Here is a 25,496-nt window from a genome sequence, read left to right as displayed (position 1 = left end):
TAAGATTCGTTACTGTTGATCTTTATATTAAGAAAAACATCTAAGAAATTTGGTATTGAATTTTCGTTCAAATAAAGTTTCCAGTTACTATTTCCTAGTTATCCTTAAATGTAGGTGGTCATTATTTTAATGTTATGTATATAGAAATTTAGCATTATGCATTTATAATACAGAACAATTTGGTCGTTCCACTGCCTCATAATTATATAAAATACATTGTGACAAATACTTGATAATTAAAATCATAGTTTTTTGACAACTATAAAAAATCCTGTTGAAATCATGCCGTTTTGAGTTGTCATACGCTTCTTAGTAAATAATATTGTGTAATGTTTGGCACAATTTATCACTATATTTACAAACTGTTTAGGTATTAATGTATTCATTTTTTTTAATGTGTAATATGTTACTTAATCCTAAACTTCTTTTGCAACATTTATATCAGTTATAAATAATTGTCGCGAATCGGCGTATGAAAAAATAAATTTCCCCAAATGACATTAGTGTATCGGCGATCGAGCGTCCATATTTAAAAGTGTATACTCTTGTCACTGTTCTGACATTAGTTTTCGATGTACGTATTTCATTTTTGTACCAATGTGTTCGCAATAGAATGTTCTAGAAGAACATAAGTATAAAACGTCACATAAGGATGTGTTCGACCGGCAACATATATAAAAACTACGTCGATTATACTCGTCGTGTCAATAATACAATTGTTTTACCACGCTGATTCAATGCCATACTGTTTTCTCAAATAAGCTCTTCGGCTATTAGAGAAAACGTAAATTTCATGGCGAACATTTGTAAACTATCCCCAAGTAGATCGGATCGAAATTGTAATTTATACAAATATTTATTCTCGTGTTGCCCGCCAGTGTCACCCTTAAGTAACCAGAAACGGATATAAAAACTAGTCTAACTCATCCTAATCCTTGCACAAGCCCTCCAGAATTTCTTTATTGAAGATCAGCAAAAAATTATTGTGCAGCTCATATTATACAGTTTAAGAATGAGATTTCCTTGTTCTAAAGGAATGAAAATGACACTGCCTTAATCTCAGTCGATTAAGGCAGTGTCTGGGAAGCTCCTGGTGCTCGTGCACCAGGCACGGGGCGATAGTGTACGTTTAATTGTTCTTTTAGTGTAAATAACGGAATAAAATGTAAGACATAGTCTGCAGATCTTTTTCCAGATGTCTTTTATTTTTTTTTTCCTAAAGAAAACTAAGATATTGCGAATTTTGCTTAACAAGTACATTAATTATTAACTTTTTGTCGTTATTATTGTTATAATTAAAAGAATTACATCTTGTTTTTTTGCTTATGTACAAAACAGAGTCTAATAACCACAGTTCGTTGCCCCTAAATCAACACAACATAACCAGTTTACTCATGTCATCGCCCCTAAATCAACAAAAACAATCAGTGTATTATTGTAAATAATTATATCTTATGATTTCTTAGCAATGGTAAGACATTTTTAAGACTCTAACTTTCGTAAGAAGGTATGCTCGTATACGAACTGAACGACCGGGCTTCACAACAAAAACATGGCCACATGAGTTGGATTATTCCGGTAATATTGAACTACTGTTCATTGTTATTAGTTTAACAATACTGTTAGGGAATGTCATTAGAGTTAGGGAATGTCATAAGAGTAGTCACAGGGCAACAAAAGATACCCAGCTTCTGGGTACGGGATCTTTGCCCGAAACGCTATGCGTGCTAGTGGCTTTACAATAATAATAATAATTTATTTAGGAAAAATATATACATAGATGCAGAGTTACAGTACAAACATTCTGTTTGATTTATAGATAGAGGTAGTACATACAATACCTAAAGCCACTAGTACGCATAGCGTTTCGGGCAAGATTGTAAAATCATCATTATTCCTATTTTCTCTCTTAACCCCCAGTGTACCTTCTCGTATATTAATAAATAAATAACCAGGGTTTTTTATGCGGTTGTGCTGAAAGCCTGACGTAAAATAAATCATTGTGTCGGAGAACAGGAAGCTACAAATTAGGCTTATATTGAGGTTCCCCACTCCCCCCTCTCCCCCCAATTACGGGTCTGTCTAATTACCACAAGCTACCACAAGCTACACAAGCTTCACAAAGCTTCCTGGCAATACGTTAGTAATGAAAAAATATGATATGTTAGGCTGACCTAACCTAACCTAACCTAATCAAACCTAACCAAATCTAACCTAACCAAATCTAACCTAACCAAATCTAACCTAACCAAATCTAACCTAACTTAACCAAACCAAACCAAACCTAACCTAACCTAACCTAACCGATGCTTGGATCGTCGACTTGATTTGGTGTCACCATTTCTTTATTTTCGTCTAATTTCTTTATAAAAAGATACTTTTTCAGATTAAAATTATGTTTTTTCGTGTTGTACATTCAGTACCAACATTATAATGAGTAAATATATCTTATTTATTCATTACTAACATATTGCCAGGAAGCTATGTGAAGCTTGTGTAGCTTGTGGTAGCTTGTAATTAGACAGACCGCCAATTACTGGTGGAGTAAATCAGCCTAGCCTACTTCTTCCTAGCATAACCTAGCCAACACTAGCCAAGCCTAGTCTACCCTTGCCTAGCCTAGCAAACAGCCCTTGAACCCCCTTCTGTTAAGACTCTGCTCTCTGATTGTACCTATGACACCTATTATTAATTTCCTTCTGTATCTTTAGCTCCAGTATGTTGTTATATTATGCTGTGCAAATTTGGGACCTGGCCCTCTAGTATCTTACATATATGTATTATTTGATACCATTCTTGTCTCCTGTCCAGAGAGTACATTTTGAGAGCTTTGAGACGGTCTCAATTATTTAGATGTTTTATCATTTATATGTTTGCTGTTTATGGTCTCTTTATTTCCTCTAATTCAGAGATTTCTCCTGTTCAGAAAGGGGGAGTCAGTACCGAGCAATACTCAAGATGGGACAGCACCAGTTATTTGAATAGTATTAGCATTACTGTGGGTGGGGTCTTTGAATTTTAACATTCTCATAAACCATTCCATTATTTTTCTGGCCGCCACTATATTTGCTCGGTTATGTTCACAAAGTGTGAAGTCGTCAGACGTCGTAATTCTCAGATCTCTTGCATGTTTTTTCCTTCATAGAGTAGGTCTGATTGTGTCCTGTGTTCCTTGTTTCATTTAATTTCCTCGTTTCTACCATACTTCAGCACCTGTAACTTATCACTGTTAAAATCATGTTATTTCAGTTTTTTTCAATGTCTCCTACAGTGCCAATTTACTTGTGTCTTCTGTATCATCTGTAAAGTTTCATTGTTCAAATTTCAGTTATATTTTGCTTGTATTTTCACATGTATTAATTTTATTTTTATCTCAGTTTAATTACTGAAAAAATGCCAAGAAGTTAATATGTAAACAAAAAGTGCTTATGAGATTTGCATGTCACAACTCTCATTTGCAGTTTTTGGATGGTGGTGCAAGTATGCATCCTACCTTGTTCTTGTAGTTTTATATAATTAATCTAAACTGATTCTATTTTATGCCTGGTTTTAAATAGTTTTGTACCTTTTGGGTAAATTTTACAGCAGCCCAACATCAATTTCAATTGGTGATATTGTTTCTCATGCAGTCGAATATCTGAGAGCTCATTGCAACAATGGATTCCAAAAATCCAAGTAAGTTTCATTATACAGTAATTAGGATTAGGTTTCCTTTATCGCGGTACTAGATTTTAATCATATTGCATACTTTATGATTTTCAGGACAGAAAAGTGTATGAAGCAGTTTTTCATGCTACATTTATCCATTTAGCTAAGAGTATAATTAGCAAATGATTCACAAAAATATTAATTACACAATTTGATAATTGTTCCAGACAGACGTAAAGATCATTGCATCTTCGTTTTCTGATGTGTTGTTTTGTCATCCAAAGATTGTACATTATTACCTAAAATTCAAATTTAGAATATTTATTAAGTATTACTTAGTTTGCTTTCATCTAGAGTATGCACCTCCTCTCTTGGATTGCCTACCCTCCATCCTTCACCAGACATTAAATATCTTTGCTTATACTAAGTATTTAAAGTGCAATCAATACCTGCTTGATGGGGTTCTGGGAGTTCTTTTACTCAGCAAGACTGGCAGTAGGCCAGGCTTGACTTGTGAGAGTTGGGTCCACCAGGCTGTTGCTTGGAGTGGCCTGCAGGCGCACATACCCAACACAGCCTGGTTGGTCCGGCACTCCTTTGAGAAAACTATCTAGTTTTCTCTTGAAGAAGTCCACGGTTGTTCCGGCAATATTTCTTATGCTCGCTAGGAGTATGTTGAAAAACCGCAGACCTCTGATGTTTATTCAGTACTCTCTGATTGTGTCTATGGCACCCCTGCTCTTCACTGGTTATATTCTGCTTTTTCTTCCATATTGTTTACTTCAGTATGTTGTTATTTTACTGTGTAGATTTGGGACCTGGGCCTCCAGTATTTTCCATGTGTATATTATTTGGTATCTCTCTTGTCTCCTTTCTAGTGAGTACATTTGGAGAGCTTTGAGACGATCCCAATAATTTAGGTGCTTTATCGAGTCTATGCATGCTGTATATGTTCTCTGTATTCCCTCTATTTCAGCAATCTTCATCTGCTCTGAAGGGGAAAGTGAGTACTAAGCAGTACTCAAGACGGGACAACACAAGTGACTTGAAGAGTACAACCATTGTGAAGGGATCCCTGGATTTGAAAGTTCTCGTAATCCATCCTCTCATTTTTCTTGCTTCCACAATATTTGCTTGGTTATGCTCCCTAAACTTTAGTTCGTCAGACATTATTATTCCCAAGTCCTTTACATGTTACTTTCCTACTATGGACAAATTTGATTGTGTCTTGTACCCTGTATTATGTTTAAGGTTCTCATTTTTACCATATCTGAGTACCTGGAATTTGTCGCTTTTAAACATCATGTTATTTTCTGCTGCCCAGTCGTAAACTTTATTAATACTGTATCTACTTGTAGTTTTTCAATATCTTCAGCAGAGGTCATTTTTAAGCTGATTTTTGTGTCATCTGCCAAGGATGATCCAACGCTGTGCCTTGTATATGAGTCTATATCTGATATGAGAATAAGGGAAAGCAATGGTGCAAGGACTGTATCTTGGGGTACAGAGCTTTTAACTGTTCTTGGACTCGATTTTATATGGTTGACTGTTACTCTTTGTGTTCTGATTGACAGAAAACTGAGTATCCAGCGTCCTATTTTACCAGTTATTCCCATTGACCTCATTTTGTGTGCTATCACTTCATGGTCAAATTTGTCGAATGCGTTTGTGAAATCCGTGTACTGTATACCACATCTGCATTCCCTTTTTCTTCTAATGCCTCAGTGATTTTGTCGTAATAGTCAAGTAGCTGTGAGAGGCATGATCTTCCCGTTGTAAATCCATGTTCGCCTGGATTGTGGAGATCATTTGTTTCCATGAAAGTAGTGACCTGACTCCTGATCAATATCTCAAATACTTTTATTATGTGGGACGTTAGTGCAACTGGTCTATAATTCTTTGCCAGTGCTTTGCTCCCTCTCTTGCGTAGAGGGGCTATGTCTGCTGCTTTAAGCGCATCTGGTTTTTCCCCCGTGTCCAATCTCTTCCTACTCACTATACTGAGTGCCTGTGCTAATGTCGCTTTGCATTTCTTTATAAATATTAAATTCCATGAGTCTGGACCCAGGGCTGAGTGCATGGGCATATTGTAAAATTCTCTTTCAAAATGTTCCATGCTCGTGTTGATATTGGTTATATTTACAGGGGTTTGGATATCACGCATAAAGAAGTTGTCCGGATTTTTTACTTTCATGCTGTGTATCTGAGTGCTAAACATATCCTCATACAGCTTCTTTAGGATTTCACTAATTATAAAATTAGTGTTATGACAAATTAGAAATTTGTCATCCTCAATGTATGAACCTTCACTAATACAAATAGGTCCAATATTGGCAGTGATATTTTCTTATGATTTAGCATAAATGAGGAAATATTTTGGGTTTTCCTTTATTTCTTGAATTGCTTTTTTGTCTATTTGCCTCTCTTCAATCTGATATGAATGCTTCAGTCTCTGTTTTATTTCTACAATCTCCCTGTTTAAATTATTCCTTCTTTGTATGAAAAGTTGTCTGCTTAATCATTTCCGTTGTTTTTTGTAGTGTCGCCTGTGTTTTCTTTCTACGTTGGACCTCTTTCTGGCTTTCCTAAAGGAACATGTTTCAGACAGACTTCATAGGCTTCAGAAGTCTGTTTTTCTATTCTTTGTGTATGATTTTATTACTTAGAACACATTCCCATTGAACGTTCGTAAGTTCCCCATTTATTTTTGCCCTGTCTATCCTTTTATTATTATTATTAAAATTGGATTTATTGAATAACCCTTCTCACTTGTTTCTCTTAGGCCTACTACCATTATTAATGTTAGTTTTCACTTCAATGTTGTCCGAGTTCGTAGTGTTTGAGACAGTAATGTCGCTGATTAGCTCATCATTGTTTGTAAATATAAGGTGCAGCGTGTTTTCGTTCCTAGTTGGTTCTGTAATCTGCTGACTGTGCGAGAATTTGTCACAGAATGTCAGTAGTTCTCTGACCTGTAGTTTGTTATTTCCAGGTTGATTTCCTGCAATAATGTTATTTTTACTATTCTCCATTTTAAAATGGGCAGATTGAAGTCTGCAAAGAAGATAATATCTGGTACTGGGTTTGTTAAGTTATCAAGGATATTCTCTATTTTGTGGATTTGCTCAGTTAATTTCTCAACTGTTGCATCTTGCAGTTTGTATATTAAAATAATAATTAGATTTATATTTTCAACCCTGATTCCAAGTACCTCTACCACCTCATTAGTTGAGTTCAGGAGCACTGTTCATGCCAGTTCCTCTTTAATATACAGACCTACTCTTCCACCTGACCTTATTACTCTGTCACATCTATATAAATTATAATTTTGGATCCAGATTTCACTATCCATGTGGTCTTTTATGTTGAATGATTTGCTCATTCATTCATCATTTGCTCATTTATTTGATCATTCAAATATGAATGATTTCCCATATTATGTGTGACTTCTGGTGAGCTTAGGTAGTTCTACATTATAATATAATTATACTGTACTGCACAGTTTATCATAACCCAAATTATCTTTATTTTTCAGTCCTGAGAAACGCTTTACAGCGATTGTGTCCCTCATGTAATATTATCGTGAACATTAATCAACATGTCTGCAAGTGTGGCTATAGGCTTTTTGATGCCAAACGTAAAGCTCAGCCGGAAAGCCAGGCTCAGGCAAATATCAAGAGATCAGAAAAAAAAACATATACCTGTTGTACATGGTAAGCTCACTTATATTTTTATTCACAATGTTTAATATGGAAATAAATAACATATAATTGATTAATTTAATTTTATTTAAAGGAAATATTTTACTCCCTTTCATATTGTTGTAAAGATTACCAACATATATTGTCAAATGAGCAATTTATGTCATCTGCATTTAAAATACAGCTTTCACACACTTCACGTATTTGTGTTGGATAATATCATTTTCCAGCTTTACATAGAATACTTTGTGTTCTTTATCTATGTTCAGATGAGTTGCATAAAAGTGTGCAAGATTTACAACACCAAAAGAAATTGAAGGAGATTGAAGAGGAGATAACAAGGCTTCGAGCAATTTATGATTCCCAAAATAACAACCCAAAAAGGCGGACAATTATGTACACTGGCACTTCGTCTAGAAAAAGCAGGACTTTAGGTATTAGTATTATTGTCAACAGTTAAATATAATCACTAACTGCTCTTAAATGTAATTATAAATAACTTGTTATAGTAATATATTTTTTACTGTTTTTTTTCTATTACTAGGCACACCATCAAATCCTTTCCCTTGCAGTCATGAAGTAATGAAGCCTCCAGTTTCTGTTGTAGACGTTATACGCCAAAATATCAATGGTATGTTATCTAATTATTTTAGAGAGATACAAATATAAATGCATTGCCATAGTAACCAAGGACTAAGTTGCAAATACAGTGTGTGTGTGTGTGTTTGTGTGTATATATATATATATATATATATATATATATATATATATATATATATATATATATATATATATATATATATATATATTATAAATATGTATATATATATTATATATATATATATTATATATGTCGTACCTAGTAGTCAGAACGCACTTCTTGGCCTAGTATGCAAGTACCGATTGGCCTAATAGGCCAAGTGACTTTATTTTCAAAAAATTGTTTCCTTTTTTTTAAATATTATTATTATATTATATTAAGAACATAAATTATTGATTTAGTTATGTTAGTTTAGATTAGGTTAAGATAAGTTAGGTTAGGTTAGGTAGGCTTGGTTAGGTTCGATCATATATCTACATTAATTTTAACACAAATTTTAAAAAATTTAGCTCATACATAATGAAATGAATAACTTTATCATTTCACAAGAAAAACATTTGAAAAAATATTGAAATTCTGGAAAACTTGGCTTATTAGGCAAATCTGGCCTTGCATAGTAGGGCCAAGAACTCCATTCTGGCTAGCTGTCTCTCTCTCTCTCTCTCTCTCTATATATATATATATATATATATATATATATATATATATATATATATATATATATATATATATATATATATATATATATATATATATATACATATATATATATATATATATATATATATATATATATATATATATATATATATAACTGAAAACTCACACCCCAGAAGTGACTCGAACCCATACTCCCAGGAGCAACGCAACTTGTATGTACAAGACGCCTTAATCCACTTGACCATCACGACCGGACATAATGAGGTGATAGCCAAGGCTATTTGAACCACCCCACCGCCGACACTCGGATAGTAATCTTGGGCATAGCATTTTACCAAATCACCTCATACTTTGGGGCACACGTGAGGAACACAAATGCGAACAAGCCTGAATGGTCCCCAGGACAATATGCAACTGAAAACTCACACCCCAGAAGTGACTCGAACCCATACTCCCAGGAGCAACGCAACTGGTATGTACAAGACGCCTTAATCCACTTGACCATCATGACCGGACATAATGAGGTGATAGCCGAGGCTATTTGAACCACCCCACCGCCGGCACTCGGATCGTAATCTTGGGCATAGCATTTTACCAAATCACGTCATACTTTGGGGCACACGTGAGGAACACAAATGCGAACAAGCCTGAATGGTCCCCAGGACAATATGCAACTGAAAACTCACACCCCAGAAGTGACTCGAACCCATATATTCGGACTCGGACTTGGTAAAATGCTATGCCCAAGATTACTATCCGAGTGCCGGCGGTGGGGTGGTTCAAATAGCCTCGGCTATCACCTCATTATGTCCGGTCGTGATGGTCAAGTGGATTAAGGCGTCTTGTACATACCAGTTGCCTTGCTTCTGGGAGTATGGGTTCGAGTCAATTCTGGGGTGTGAGTTTTCAGTTGCATATTGTTCTGGGGACCATTCAGGCTTGTTCGCATTTGTGTTCCTCACGTGTGCCCCAAAGTATGAGGAGATTTGGTAAAATGCTATGCCCAAGATTACTATCCGAGTGCCGGCGGTGGGGTGGTTCAAATAGCCTCGGCTATCACCCCATTATGTCCGGTCGTGATGGTCAAGTGGATTAAGGCGTCTTGTACATACCAGTTGCGTTGCTCCTGGGAGTATGGGTTCGAGTCACTTCTGGGGTGTGAGTTTTCAGTTGCATATTGTCCTGGGGACCATTCAGGCTTGTTCGCATTTGTGTTCCTCACGTGTGCCCCAAAGTATGAGGTGATTTGGTAAAATGCTATGCCCAAGATTACTATCCGAGTGCCGGCGGTGGGGTGGTTCAAATAGCCTCGGCTATCACCTCATTATGTCCGGTCGTGATGGTCAAGTGGATTAAGGCGTCTTGTACATACCAGTTGCCTTGCTTCTGGGAGTATGGGTTCGAGTCAATTCTGGGGTGTGAGTTTTCAGTTGCATATTGTTCTGGGGACCATTCAGGCTTGTTCGCATTTGTGTTCCTCACGTGTGCCCCAAAGTATGAGGAGATTTGGTAAAATGCTATGCCCAAGATTACTATCCGAGTGCCGGCGGTGGGGTGGTTCAAATAGCCTCGGCTATCACCCCATTATGTCCGGTCGTGATGGTCAAGTGGATTAAGGCGTCTTGTACATACCAGTTTCGTTGCTCCTGGGAGTATGGGTTCGAGTCACTTCTGGGGTGTGAGTTTTCAGTTGCATATTGTCCTGGGGACCATTCAGGCTTGTTCGCATTTGTGTTCCTCACGTGTGCCCCAAAGTATGAGGTGATTTGGTAAAATGCTATGCCCAAGATTACTATCCGAGTGCCGGCGGTGGGGTGGTTCAAATAGCCTCGGCTATCACCTCATTATGTCCGGTCGTGATGGTCAAGTGGATTAAGGCGTCTTGTACATACCAGTTGCGTTGCTCCTGGGAGTATGGGTCTCCTGGGAGTATGGGTTCGAGTCACTTCTGGGGTGTGAGTTTTCAGTTGCATATTGTCCTGGGGACCATTCAGGCTTGTTCGCATTTGTGTTCCTCACGTGTGCCCCAAAGTATGAGGTGATTTAGTAAAATGCTATGCCCAAGATTACTATCCGAGTGCCAGCGGTGGGGTGGTTCAAATAGCCTCGGCTATCACCTCATTATGTCCGGTCGTGATGGTCAAGTGGATTAAGGCATCTTGTACATACCAGTTGCGTTGCTCCTGGGAGTATGGGTTCGAGTCACTTCTGGGGTGTGAGATTTCAGTTGCATATTGTCCTGGGGACCATTCAGGCTTGTTCGCATTTGTGTTCCTCACGTGTGCCCCAAAGTATGAGGTGATTTGGTAAAATGCTTTGCCCAAGATTACTATCCGAGTGAGCGGTGGGGTGGTTCAAATAGCCTCGGCTATCACCTCATTATGTCCGGTCATGATGGTCAAGTGGATTAAGGCGTCTTGTACATACCAGTTTCGTTGCTCCTGGGAGTATGGGTTCGAGTCACTTCTGGGGTGTGAGTTTTCAGTTGCATATTGTCCTGGGGACCATTCAGGCTTGTTCGCATTTGTGTTCCTCACGTGTGCCCCAAAGTATGAGGTGATTTGGTAAAATGCTATGCCCAAGATTACTATCTGAGTGCCGGCGGTGGGGTGGTTCAAATAGCCTCGGCTATCACCTCATTATGTCCGGTCGTGATGGTCAAGTGGATTAAGGCGTCTTGTACATACCAGTTGCGTTGCTCCTGGGAGTATGGGTTCGAGTCACTTCTGGGGTGTGAGTTTTCAGTTGCATATTGTCCTGGGGACCATTCAGGCTTGTTCGCATTTGTGTTCCTCACGTGTGCCCCAAAGTATGAGGTGATTTAGTAAAATGCTATGCCCAAGATTACTATCCGAGTGCCAGCGGTGGGGTGGTTCAAATAGCCTCGGCTATCACCTCATTATGTCCGGTCGTGATGGTCAAGTGGATTAAGGCATCTTGTACATACCAGTTGCGTTGCTCCTGGGAGTATGGGTTCGAGTCACTTCTGGGGTGTGAGATTTCAGTTGCATATTGTCCTGGGGACCATTCAGGCTTGTTCGCATTTGTGTTCCTCACGTGTGCCCCAAAGTATGAGGTGATTTGGTAAAATGCTTTGCCCAAGATTACTATCCGAGTGAGCGGTGGGGTGGTTCAAATAGCCTCGGCTATCACCTCATTATGTCCGGTCATGATGGTCAAGTGGATTAAGGCGTCTTGTACATACCAGTTGCGTTGCTCCTGGGAGTATGGGTTCGAGTCACTTCTGGGGTGTGAGTTTTCAGTTGCATATTGTCCTGGGGACCATTCAGGCTTGTTCGCATTTGTGTTCCTCACGTGTGCCCCAAAGAATGAGGTGATTTGGTAAAATGCTATGCCCAAGATTACTATCCGAGTGCCGGCGGTGGGGTGGTTCAAATAGCCTTGGCTATCACCTCATTATGTCCGGTCGTGATGGTCAAGTGGATTAAGGCGTCTTGTACATACCAGTTGCGTTGCTCCTGGGAGTATGGGTTCGAGTCACTTCTGGGGTGTGAGTTTTCAGTTGCATATTGTCCTGGGGACCATTCAGGCTTGTTCGCATTTGTGTTCCACACGTGTGCCCCAAAGTATGAGGTGATTTGGTAAAATGCTATGCCCAAGATTACTATCCGAGTGCCGGCGGTGGGGTGGTTCAAATAGCCTCGGCTATCACCTCATTATGTCCGGTCGTGATGGTCAAGTGGATTAAGGCGTCTTGTACATACCAGTTGCGTGGCTCCTGGGAGTATGGGTTCGAGTCACTTCTGGGGTGTGAGTTTTCAGTTGCATATTGTCCTGGGGACCATTCAGGCTTGTTCGCATTTGTGTTCCTCACGTGTGCCCCAAAGAATGAGGTGATTTGGTAAAATGCTATGCCCAAGATTACTATCCGAGTGCCGGCGGTGGGGTGGTTCAAATAGCCTCGGCTATCACCTCATTATGTCCGGTCATGATGGTCAAGTGGATTAAGGCGTCTTGTACATACCAGTTGCGTTGCTCCTGGGAGTATGGGTTCGAGTCACTTCTGGGGTGTGAGTTTTCAGTTGCATATTGTCCTGGGGACCATTCAGGCTTGTTCGCATTTGTGTTCCTCACGTGTGCCCCAAAGAATGAGGTGATTTGGTAAAATGCTATGCCCAAGATTACTATCCGAGTGCCGGCGGTGGGGTGGTTCAAATAGCCTCGGCTATCACCTCATTATGTCCGGTCGTGATGGTCAAGTGGATTAAGGCGTCTTGTACATACCAGTTGCGTTGCTCCTGGGAGTATGGGTTCGAGTCACTTCTGGGGTGAGTTTTCAGTTGCATATTGTCCTGGGGACCATTCAGGCTTGTTCGCATTTGTGTTCCACACGTGTGCCCCAAAGTATGAGGTGATTTGGTAAAATGCTATGCCCAAGATTACTATCCGAGTGCCGGCGGTGGGGTGGTTCAAATAGCCTCGGCTATCACCTCATTATGTCCGGTCGTGATGGTCAAGTGGATTAAGGCGTCTTGTACATACCAGTTGCGTTGCTCCTGGGAGTATGGGTTCGAGTCACTTCTGGGGTGTGAGTTTTCAGTTGCATATTGTCCTGGGGACCATTCAGGCTTGTTCGCATTTGTGTTCCTCACGTGTGCCCCAAAGAATGAGGTGATTTGGTAAAATGCTATGCCCAAGATTACTATCCGAGTGCCGGCGGTGGGGTGGTTCAAATAGCCTCGGCTATCACCTCATTATGTCCGGTCGTGATGGTCAAGTGGATTAAGGCGTCTTGTACATACCAGTTGCGTGGCTCCTGGGAGTATGGGTTCGAGTCACTTCTGGGGTGTGAGTTTTCAGTTGCATATTGTCCTGGGGACCATTCAGGCTTGTTCGCATTTGTGTTCCTCACGTGTGCCCCAAAGAATGAGGTGATTTGGTAAAATGCTATGCCCAAGATTACTATTCGAGTGCCGGCGGTGGGGTGGTTCAAATAGCCTCGGCTATCACCTCATTATGTCCGGTCGTGATGGTCAAGTGGATTAAGGCGTCTTGTACATACCAGTTGCGTGGCTCCTGGGAGTATGGGTTCGAGTCACTTCTGGGGTGTGAGTTTTCAGTTGCATATTGTCCTGGGGACCATTCAGGCTTGTTCGCATTTGTGTTCCTCACGTGTGCCCCAAAGAATGAGGTGATTTGGTAAAATGCTATGCCCAAGATTACTATCCGAGTGCCGGCGGTGGGGTGGTTCAAATAGCCTCGGCTATCACCTCATTATGTACGGTCGTGATGGTCAAGTGAATTAAGGCGTCTTGTACATACCAGTTGCGTGGCTCCTGGGAGTATGGGTTCGAGTCACTTCTGGGGTGTGAGTTTTCAGTTGCATATTGTCCTGGGGACCATTCAGGCTTGTTCGCATTTGTGTTCCTCACGTGTGCCCCAAAGAATGAGGTGATTTGGTAAAATGCTATGCCCAAGATTACTATCTGAGTGCCGGCGGTGGGGTGGTTCAAATAGCCTCGGCTATCACCTCATTATGTCCGGTCGTGATGGTCAAGTGGATTAAGGCGTCTTGTACATACCAGTTGCGTGGCTCCTGGGAGTATGGGTTCGAGTCACTTCTGGGGTGTGAGTTTTCAGTTGTATATTGTCCTGGGGACCATTCAGGCTTGTTCGCATTTGTGTTCCTCACGTGTGCCCCAAAGAATGAGGTGATTTGGTAAAATGCTATGCCCAAGATTACTATCCGAGTGCCGGCGGTGGGGTGGTTCAAATAGCCTCGGCTATCACCTCATTATGTCCGGTCGTGATGGTCAAGTGGATTAAGGCGTCTTGTACATACCAGTTGCGTTGCTCCTGGGAGTATGGGTTCGAGTCACTTCTGGGGTGTGAGTTTTCAGTTGCATATTGTCCTGGGGACCATTCAGGCTTGTTCGCATTTGTGTTCCTCACGTGTGCCCCAAAGAATGAGGTGATTTGGTAAAATGCTATGCCCAAGATTACTATCCGAGTGCCGGCGGTGGGGTGGTTCAAATAGCCTCGGCTATCACCTCATTATGTCCGGTCGTGATGGTCAAGTGGATTAAGGCGTCTTGTACATACCAGTTGCGTGGCTCCTGGGAGTATGGGTTCGAGTCACTTCTGGGGTGTGAGTTTTCAGTTGCATATTGTCCTGGGGACCATTCAGGCTTGTTCGCATTTGTGTTCCTCACGTGTGCCCCAAAGAATGAGGTGATTTGGTAAAATGCTATGCCCAAGATTACTATCCGAGTGCCGGCGGTGGGGTGGTTCAAATAGCCTCGGCTATCACCTCATTATGTCCGGTCGTGATGGTCAAGTGGATTAAGGCGTCTTGTACATACCAGTTGCGTGGCTCCTGGGAGTATGGGTTCGAGTCACTTCTGGGGTGTGAGTTTTCAGTTGCATATTGTCCTGGGGACCATTCAGGCTTGTTCGCATTTGTGTTCCTCACGTGTGCCCCAAAGAATGAGGTGATTTGGTAAAATGCTATGCCCAAGATTACTATCCGAGTGCCGGCGGTGGGGTGGTTCAAATAGCCTCGGCTATCACCCCATTATGTCCGGTCGTGATGGTCAAGTGGATTAAGGCGTCTTGTACATACCAGTTGCGTTGCTCCTGGGAGTATGGGTTCGAGTCACTTCTGGGGTGTGAGTTTTCAGTTGCATATTGTCCTGGGGACCATTCAGGCTTGTTCGCATTTGTGTTCCTCACGTGTGCCCCAAAGTATGAGGTGATTTGGTAAAATGCTATGCCCAAGATTACTATCCGAGTGCCGGCGGTGGGGTGGTTCAAATAGCCTCGGCTATCACCTCATTATGTCCGGTCGTGATGGTCAAGTGGATTAAGGCGTCTTGTACATACCAGTTGCGTGGCTCCTGGGAGTATGGGTTCGAGTCAATTCTGGGGTGTGAGTTTTCAGTTGCATATTGTTCTGGGGACCATTCAGGCTTGTTCGCATTTGTGTTCCTCACGTGTGCCCCAAAGTATGAGGAGATTTGGTAAAATGCTATGCCCAAAATTACTATCCGAGTGCCGGCGGTGGGGTGGTTCAAATAGCCTCGGCTATCACCTCATTATGTCTGGTCGTGATGGTCAAGTGGATTAAGGCGTCTTGTACATACCAGTTGCGTGGCTCCTGGGAGTATGGGTTCGAGTCACTTCTGGGGTGTGAGTTTTCAGTTGCATATTGTCCTGGGGACCATTCAGGCTTGTTCGCATTTGTGTTCCTCACGTGTGCCCCAAAGTATGAGGTGATTTAGTAAAATGCTATGCCCAAGATTACTATCCGAGTGCCAGCGGTGGGGTGGTTCAAATAGCCTCGGCTATCACCTCATTATGTCCGGTCGTGATGGTCAAGTGGATTAAGGCGTCTTGTACATACCAGTTGGGTGGCTCCTGGGAGTATGGGTTCGAGTCACTTCTGGGGTGTGAGTTTTCAGTTGCATATTGTCCTGGGGACCATTCAGGCTTGTTCGCATTTGTGTTCCTCACGTGTGCCCCAAAGAATGAGGTGATTTGGTAAAATGCTATGCCCAAGATTACTATCCGAGTGCCGGCGGTGGGGTGGTTCAAATAGCCTCGGCTATCACCTCATTATGTCCGGTCGTGATGGTCAAGTGGATTAAGGCGTCTTGTACATACCAGTTGCGTGGCTCCTGGGAGTATGTGTTCGAGTCACTTCTGGGGTGTGAGTTTTCAGTTGCATATTGTCCTGGGGACCATTCAGGCTTGTTCGCATTTGTGTTCCTCACGTGTGCCCCAAAGAATGAGGTGATTTGGTAAAATGCTATGCCCAAGATTACTATCCGAGTGCCGGCGGTGGGGTGGTTCAAATAGCCTCGGCTATCACCTCATTATGTCCGGTCGTGATGGTCAAGTGGATTAAGGCGTCTTGTACATACCAGTTGCGTGGCTCCTGGGAGTATGGGTTCGAGTCACTTCTGGGGTGTGAGTTTTCAGTTGCATATTGTCCTGGGGACCATTCAGGCTTGTTCGCATATATATATATATATATATATATATATATATATATATATATATATATATATATATATATATATATATATATATATATATATATATATACCTACCTACCTTAATTTATTGCCTGGCAATTCTGTAATTGCAGAGTCTCCCGGTGCTGCTGCTGTTGAAGTGTTACCTGAAAACTTTGATGGTATGTCACATTTGTTATTATTTAAATAAAAATTCCATATATATATATATATATATATATATATATATATATATATATATATATATATATATATATATATATATATATATATATATATATATATATAATATCATATATGGCTATCCTCTCTGAAATTGCAGGGGAAAGGACTTGGGTCCTTGATGTATGTAGGGTGGATCATAGTAGGCTTAAGTTAAATGCCTTATAAAGACCCTTAGGCCATTTTCATAGTCATTCCTGATGCAAATGTCCTGTCAAGGGTGTATAGATAGATGAATAAATATGGTTGTAGATAAATGGATAAAGGGGTAATATTATAAACACATTTGTAAAAATATTATTATAAATTATAAATACTGTATATATATATATATATATATATATATATATATATATATATATATATATATATATATATATATATATATATATATATATATATATATATATATATATATATATATATATATATATATATATATATATATAATTATTTAAATTTATATATAAAAATATTTTTTGGTCAAAATATTGAATTATAGTTTGAGTGAAATTTAAAATAGCTAAAGAAGATAGTCTAAAAATCAGTGTAAGATTATAATTAAAGTATAATAATTTCAGCCGCTGCCGAACTTGCTGCAGAAATAAAAAAAATCCAAGAATCGCAAGTGAAGATTTCTCAATGGCAGCAAAGAAGAATGAAGGCTGAAATTTCTTGGGAAGAAAGTCGGTCAGTTCTATTTGAGTGGGAGGTGTGTAGGCACGCTGTTCCAGTTGAAGGTACATACACAATACTTATAAGCATATTGTCTATTTACATCAGCATATCAGTTTACATTACAACTTATTATATTTGCATTTTTTTTAGTTATATTTTTTGAATAGAGAGTGGATAATTCATTTTAAATATACCTGAAGCATTTTATCACTAATGAAAAATGTTTATGTATACATGTAGACCATATTTTTTTCCTAATTCTGCATGATCTGAAACTGTACAGAAGTCTTTTTTGACAAAGATGCGATATTTTTGAACATATGTTTTCAAATATTTTCATTTGACAGACACCAAATGCTTCAAATTTAGGATTGAAGCCAGCATCAAATGTGAAGATTGTCATCGCCTATTCTGCTACCACTGTGATATGAAAAAACATTTTTTAAACCCATTCCATGATAGGTTTTCCTGGGCCAGTGGATATTATGAAGCATTGCTACCAACTGTGACTGTTGACCTTAATGGGACATTTACTGACTGGCGTATGTAAACCAAAAAATTCTTTACATAGGAAAACTTTTCTTTTTACCAAGCTATTACAATATAAGTACCAAAATATTGAAAGAAAAAAATAAATAAATTTTTTACTCAATAAGCAATTCAATTTTTATGGCATTTGACTTACTGAATATTATTTAAATATGCAATCTGCTAAGTTTATTATTATTTTCTTATTCAGAACCTGTTGTGCCAGTTCCTGTGCCAAAAATTTCCTGTAACTGTAAAGACTGTAACCTTAACATAAAGAGTTCTGACATCATGTGTACTTTCATAATGCTCTCAGGTATATTTGATTTAATATTAAGTTTGAACACATAAATCTATGAGTATTTGCATCACTGAAGTTCTAGTGACAATACCCATACCCAAGCATGTGGACTTCAATCTTTGAGACACAAACATATCCATTCAGTGATGGAGATGAGTTTTACAAAAGATTCAAAATAAGCTGCTTTATTTTAGGAATAAATACTAAAACTAAGCTTTCTAGGCAGGTATGACCTTTATCTGCCCATATTTGAGTGTCAAGAGTGTGGATACAGCCTTCCTGCAGATGCTAAGATGTTGTATGATGGTGGATACTTCTGCTCATCAGCCAGGAAAAGTAACACATTCTTCAGCACCAAACTCCTGAACAACTGGCATTTCCTTAAAAGGAACAGTCCAGGTTTATCAATGAAATCCTTGTTAATAGCGCTCCAAGCGCTTGGCTCTCATAATGGAAGAGTAAGTATTTATTAATTTTATATATGTAATGTAAGTACCTGTATACATTAAACTGTATATATAATAATACATAAAAATATGAACCCACTCTACACATTCTCTTGTGCCACTTACATGTACAAAACCTTGTTCCTAAATGCACATCCTGATCTGAAACTCTTCCTTGATAGATGTAAAGGATCCCATAATCACCACACTAGAAATCAATATCTCTCTGATATCCCCAGAGTCAAACTAAATCTGTGCAAACTCTCTATGCAAATAAAGTAATTGGTTATTGCTCCTAATTGGTAAACTCTTTATTGAATTAAAAGCTGTCCAGCTGTTCAAAACATTATTCAAAAGTAAAACTAAAAAGCATTAATTTCATCCTTATAGTTTCCTACGTAGTTCTTCAAACTTGCACTGTTACTTGTGCTACCCACCCCCACCTATATATATGGCTAACTCATGCAACTTGCATGGCTTAGCCACATCTGGGCCTAGTGCTGGGAACTAGGTTCCCAGCACTACGCTGGGAACAAGGTTCCCAGTATTAGGCTGGGAACCAGGTTCCCAGTACTAGGCTGGGAACGTAGTTGTTCAATCTTGCACTATAACTTGTGCTACCCACTCCCCCAATATATGGGGCTAATCCATGCAAATTCTATATTCAGTATATATTTCAGGATGGTTGCATCAACTTTGAAGCTGTTAAAAGAACATTCCATGAGTGGAGATTTATGCAGTATGAACTTGCAAATGTCCAAAGCTACAATAAGAACGTGTGCCCTGCTTGTCATACTAACCCATTTGCCATACATATTGATGGCAACAAAAAGTTATTCCGATATGAAAAAGTTGGAAGGTACAGTTCTTAAATAATTTTCCTTTTGTAAGATAAATTTTTATTTTTCAACAATTAATACATTTCTATTAGGGCAACTTATATATCACAATACATTATTCGTTATGTAAATATATCAATATCTGAAAAATTCTTACATGCAATACATAATAGCGTTATTCATGTATTACAACATTAAGTAATATATATATTTACACAATCATCAAAATTGAAAACAAATCAATGTAAATTATGTAAATACTGTCATTTTGTTTCTTTCAGAGGATTGAGGGAATCATATTATTCAGAGAGTGTCTTTGCTGCTGACAATGATGTGGCTAATCACCTTAACCATATAGAGAGCTTAAAAACAAAGGTAAATATTATGTGTACAGACTTTGTAAACTGTACATAGATTTTATATTTTTATTTATATATACAAGACTTTTTACATTCTTGTACAGCCACTAGCACGCATAGTGTTTCAAGCAAGTCGTTAATCCTATGTTCCCCAGAATATGACCCCACCAAATCCATTAACAACCAGGTACCCATTTTACTGTTGGGTAAACAGGGGGGGGCATAGTTAAGGGTTGATGCCCAGTAAATCTTCCAAGGCCAGGATACAAACCTAGGACAAAGCGCTCACGAAACGCCAGGCGAGTGTCTTAACCCACTACACCATTGGGAAAAGACAGTCATGATGTCTTACAGTTTACAGAGTTAATATATATATTATAACAAGTAGTTAGGTTTTTTTAACCCACAGGCAAGTCAACCAGTAAAACATAGAGTACTCAACGTTTGTCAAGAGCTACATGCACCATATAAATGGTGATTTTTGGGGTCTGAAGCCATATTGATTATGATGCTATTTTCATTATTTATTATATATTTTATATATACTGTATTTATATAATATATATATATATATATATATATATATATATATATATATATATATATATATATATATATATATATATATATATATATATATATATATATATATATATATATATATATATATATATATATATATAATATGATATAAATATATAATATATATGATATATATATATATATATAATATATATCATTTATATTTGATTTGCAGAACAGCCAAAATTGTGGTGTCTCGTTGTGGAAAGCGGCGCGAAACGAACCGTATACACACAAATCCCTGGACCAGACTGGCATAAGCCTTGCATCATGCCGGCATGGTGTAATTCTCAAAATGTGCAATATGACTCGTGGTGAGGTTTTTGGCTATGCACACTATCTCCATATAAATTACTTCAAAAGTGCCAAGTACATCTGCCAGGACATCATATGCCAGTACAGTACTGGCCATGGGCCCTGAAAATTCAAGAAAAAAATAAAAACCCTACTGGAGACAAAGCCGTTCCTAGGTGTTTTGCATGCAAAAGCACATGCATGGTATTGCCAGGTAAAAAATTATCATTTGTCAAAATAACGGGTATAAATGTAACGTTATTTTAGGGTTAAAAAGCTATTAATCAGAATAAAGTATTTAGTCATAATTAAATTTTTCAGCAATCGACTAATATACTTTCCTTGTAATTATTTTACAGTGTGTTACATCTTAATTATAGGTCTTGTATGGAGGACGCTGGCAGCACAGAAGTGGTTTGACCACAGGTGAAGAAACCGAGCAAATTTTCAGCTATATGTCGCGGTACAACAGTACCACCAAAAACATGTTGAAAGCCGGTTAGTTTATAGTGCATTGTTACAATGAGGAAGGTATAATCTATTAAAACTTGTTAGTGCTATTTATTATGTGTAATGAAGATGACTTCAGTAACTAGCAACACCTGGTGTCACCCTACAACTTTGTGTATATGAATTGGATTTGATTATTATAGCAAGTAAATTATAGATAGTATAAAGTGAATGTTGACCAGACCACACACTAGAAGGTGAAGGGATGACGACGTTTCAGTCCGTCCTGGACCATTCTCAAGTCAATTGTGATGAGGAAGTAGAGACAGGCAATAAATAGGCTCGAGAGAGCTGAGGAGCAAAGTAAGGTGTATTTTAAAGGATAGTAATAATAATAAGAGCTGCAGATGGCCTATTGGCCCATACGAGGCAACAACAAACACTACAACAACGAACATTACAACAACGAACACTACAACAACTAACATTACAACAATGAACACTACAACAACGAACATTACAACGATGAACACTGCAAAAACGAGCACTACAACAACGAACATTACAACAACGAACACTACAACAACGAACATTACAACAACGAACACCACAACAACGAACACCACAATAATGAACACTACAACAACGAAAATCAGAGCAACGAACACTTCAACAACAAACACTACAACAATGAACTTTACAACAACGAACATCTCAATAACGAACATCTCAACAACGAACCTCTCAACAACGAACACTACAACAACGAACACTACAACAACGAACACCACAACAACGAACACCACAACAACGAACATCTCAACAACGAACATCTCAACAACGAACGTTTCAACATCGAACATCTCAACTACGAACACTACAACAATGAACACTACAACAACGAGCACCACAACAACGAACATCTTAACAACGAACACTACAACAACGAACACCACAAGAAAGAACATCACAACAACGAACATTTCAACAATGAACATCTCAACAACGAACAGTACAACAACGAACACTACAACAACGAACACCACAATAATGAACACAATGAACACTACAACAACGAAAATCAGAACAACGAACACTACAACAACGATCACTACAACAACGAACACTACAATAATGAACACTACAACAACGAACACCAAGACAACGAACACCACAACAACGAACACTACAACAACGAACATCTCAACAACGAACATCTCAACAACGAACACAACAACAATGAACACAACAACAATAACAAACACTACAACAACGAACACCACTACAACGAACACAACAAACAAAGAACAATACAACAACGAACACTACAACAACTAACACTACAACAACGAACACAACAAACAAAGAACAATACAACAACGAACACTACAACAACGAACACTACAATAATGAACACTACAACAACGAACACCAAGACAACGATAACCACAACAACGAACACTACAACAACGAACACCACTACAAAGAACACAACAAACAAAGAACAATACAACAACGAACACTACAACAACGAACACTACAACAACTAACACTACAACAACTAACACTACAACAACGAACACCACAACAACGAACATCTCAAAAACGAACACTACAACAACGAACACAACAACAACGAACACTACAACAACGAACACTACAACAACGAACACTACAACAACGAACACCACATAAACGAACACTAAAACAACGATCACTACAACGACGAATACTACAACAACGAACACTACAACAACGAACATCACAACAACGAACACTACAACAACGAACACCACAACAACGAACATCTCATCAACGAACATCTCAACAACGAACACTACAACACCAAACACCACAATAACGAACACCACAACAACGAACATTTCAACAACGAACACTACAACAACGAAAACCACAACAACGAACATCTCAACAACGAACATCACAACACCGAACACTACAACAACGAACACAACAAACGAACACGACAACGACGAACACTACAACAACGAACACTACAACAACGAACACTACGACAACGAACACCATATAAACGAACACTAAAACAACGAACACTACAACAACAAATACTGCAAAAACGAACACTACAACAACGAATATCACAACAACGAACACTACAACAATGAACACCACAACAACGAACATCTCAACGACGAACAACTCAACAACGAACACAACAACAACGAACACCACAACAACGAACACCACAATAACGAACATTTCAACAACAAACACTACAACAACGAACACCACAACAACGAACATCACAACAACGAACATCTCAACAACGAACATCTCAACAACGAACAGTACAACAACGAACACTACAACAACGAACACTACAACAACAAACACTACAACAACGAACATTACAACAATGAACACTACAACAACGAACACAACAACAACGAACATTACAACAACGAACGCTACAACAACGAACACTACAACAACGAACATTACAACAATTAACACTACAATAAAGTAGTGTACGTAGTGAACACTACAACAACATACACTACAACAACGAACACTACAACAACTAACATTACAACAATGAACACTACAACAATGAACATTACAACAATGAACACTTCAAGAACGAACACTACAGCAACGAACATTACAGCAATGAACACTACAACAACGAACATTACAACAAAGAACACTGCAAGAACGAACACTATGACAAAGAACATTACAACAATGAACACTACAACAACAAACACCACAATAATGAACATTACAACAACGAAAATCAGAACAACGAACACTACAACTACGAACATCTCTACAACAAACACCACAACAACGAACTTTACAACAACGAACATCTCAACAACGAACATCTCAACAACGAACACTACTACAATGAACACTTCAACAACAAACACCACAACACGAACATCTCAACAACGAACACTACAACAACGAACATCACAACAACGACCATCACAACAACGAACATCTCAACAACAAACATCTCAACAACGAACACTACAACAACGAACACTAGAACAAAGAACACCACAATAATGAACACTACAACAACGAACACTAGAACAACGAACACCACAACAACGAACACCACAATAATGAACACTACAACAACGAAAATCAGAACAACGAACACTTCAACAACGAACACTACAACAACGAACTTTACAACAACGAACATCTCATCAACGAACATCTCAAAAACAAACCTCTCAACAACGAACACTACAACAACGAACACTAGAACAACGAACATCACAACAACGAACACCACAACAACGAACATCTCAACAACGAACATTTTAACAACGAACGTTTCAACAACGAACATCTCAACTACGAACACTACAACAATGAACACTACAACAACGAGCACCACAACAACGAACATCTTAACATCGAACACTACAACAACGAACACCACAAGAAAGAACATCACAACAACGAACATCTCAACAACGAACATCTCAACAACGTACAGTACAACAACGAACACTACAACAACGAACACCACAACAACGAACACTTCAATAATTAACACTACAACAACGAACAATACAACATTGAACACATCAACAAAGAACAAAACAACAACGAACACTTCAACAACGAACACTACAACAACGTACACCAAAACAAAGAACACCACTACAACGAACACTACAACAACGAACACCACAACAAAGAAAATTACAACAACGAACACTACAACAACTAACATTACAACAACGAACACCACAACAACGAACACTACAACAACGAACACTACAACAACGAACACCACATCAACGAACATTAGAACAACGAACACTACAACAACGAACACCACATCAACGAACATTAGAACAACGAACACTACAACAACGAACGTTATAAGAACGAACTGCACAACAACGGACATTACAACAAGAAACACTAAAACAACGAACAGTACAACAACATACACTACAACAACGAACACTACAACAACAAACACTACAACAACGAACATTACAACAATGAACACTACAACAACGAACACTACAACAACGAACATTACAACAACGAACACTACAACACCGAACACTACAACAACAAACATTACAACAATGAACACTACAATAATGTAGTGTTCGTTGTGAAGACTACAACAACATACACTACAACAACGAACACTACAACAACAAACACTA

At 38.7% G+C, this 25,496-nt stretch overlaps 2 long non-coding RNA genes across 2 annotated transcripts; both read left to right on the top strand.

Moving 5' to 3' along the window:
• The first annotated feature begins 1,527 nt into the window (after positions 1 to 1,527).
• On the top strand, positions 1,528 to 17,675 carry LOC138370687 (uncharacterized). Its single transcript, XR_011230208.1, has 3 exons — positions 1,528 to 1,578; positions 16,721 to 16,768; positions 17,411 to 17,675. It is a non-coding gene; the product is annotated as an uncharacterized lncRNA (long non-coding RNA).
• A 1,830-nt stretch (positions 17,676 to 19,505) lies between these two features.
• On the top strand, positions 19,506 to 20,999 carry LOC123765235 (uncharacterized). Its single transcript, XR_011230207.1, has 3 exons — positions 19,506 to 19,641; positions 19,903 to 19,996; positions 20,738 to 20,999. It is a non-coding gene; the product is annotated as an uncharacterized lncRNA (long non-coding RNA).
• The last annotated feature ends 4,497 nt before the right edge of the window (positions 21,000 to 25,496 follow it).

The sequence above is a fragment of the Procambarus clarkii genome, chromosome 33 (assembly GCF_040958095.1).
Source record: "Procambarus clarkii isolate CNS0578487 chromosome 33, FALCON_Pclarkii_2.0, whole genome shotgun sequence".
Classification (NCBI taxonomy): Eukaryota; Metazoa; Arthropoda; class Malacostraca; order Decapoda; family Cambaridae; genus Procambarus; species Procambarus clarkii.
The sequence above is the reverse complement of the archived record's forward strand: the minus strand, read 5'-3'. Positions and strand labels throughout refer to the sequence as shown.